This window comes from Rhagoletis pomonella, unplaced genomic scaffold, assembly GCF_013731165.1.
Source record: "Rhagoletis pomonella isolate Grant_MI unplaced genomic scaffold, Rhpom_1.0 Rhpom_scaffold_00003, whole genome shotgun sequence".
Classification (NCBI taxonomy): Eukaryota; Metazoa; Arthropoda; class Insecta; order Diptera; family Tephritidae; genus Rhagoletis; species Rhagoletis pomonella.
The window spans coordinates 72,195,910-72,197,034 of NW_023458557.1; positions in this window are offsets into that span (position 1 = coordinate 72,195,910).

Sequence of the window (1,125 nt, forward strand, 5' to 3'; positions counted from 1 at the left end):
ATTTCTATTTTTGGTTATTGACCTACTTATTCTAATATTGCTTAGCCAATGAATCTCGCAGTTGTTGACCTAATTATTTTTGCTAGTAAGCAAAAGCGCAATAATTGTAGCTTGCTGCTACCATGTCCAACTGATGGTTGGTGTGTAAGTTGACGGCGGAGTGCTGACGAAGGACATTAACACGATAATTATTAAAATTGTTATGAGTATTACAATGGAGAAGTGTGAATGGAGATGAAGCTGCTTCCTTTAAAACAAAGTTTAAATCATTTGCTTTTAATGCATAAGCTGATATTGAAGCAGCATGAACCAATAATTTGGTATCGTGACCCTGTACGGACGATACTTCGGAAGCAAGTTTCGTTTTTGCCTCGCACTTCCCTCGCTGTATCCACCATTAAGGCGACCTCTTTTGTTTGCGACATCACTTTTAGAAATTTTAAATTCAGTCACATTTGATAACCATAAACTTTCCTTGTTCGCAAATCTCTTCGCACATCTTTGGTTCTTGTTCCACTTTTGGGTAGCATTTGCACAAAAATTGTTAATTTTCTTTTTGATTGATGCCATACATTCGTCATCCACACTTCTATTAAATTTCGTGAAAACCCAGTTGACAACAGTTGTAGCATTTCGATTATTATCTAACCAAAATTTAACTATATCCGTATTTTTTATTTTTACGCAATCTTAAAAAGAAAATATAAATAATTTAGAGCAGTTGGGCTGCAGTTCTTCCTGTGTATCCTCTGTTTGTCTGTGTCCCATTATTGTATCCCGATTGGCTTTGTGCCGGATTTTGAAATTCCTCGGCAAAATCTCTGTTGCCCCTCGAAAAATAACGCGATGCTGAAGGTTGATATGCATCGCCGAACATTCGGCCACTTCTGTTTAAAGCTTGTGGAGGGCGGTAGATAGCGTTTCGTCTATCCACGTTTAGGAAGGTAAGACATGAGGAATATGCTTCGGGTAAGGATTTTGGCTTCTGCATAAGTAACAGAGTCGGAAGATCACCATTTAGCTCCCTAATAAAAACATCCAGAGCCCTACGCCGGTGTGCTTCCGTTAATGCCTGGACGGTTTCCCCATGGACGTATTTGTCTGTATTTATAGTGTTGATCATAA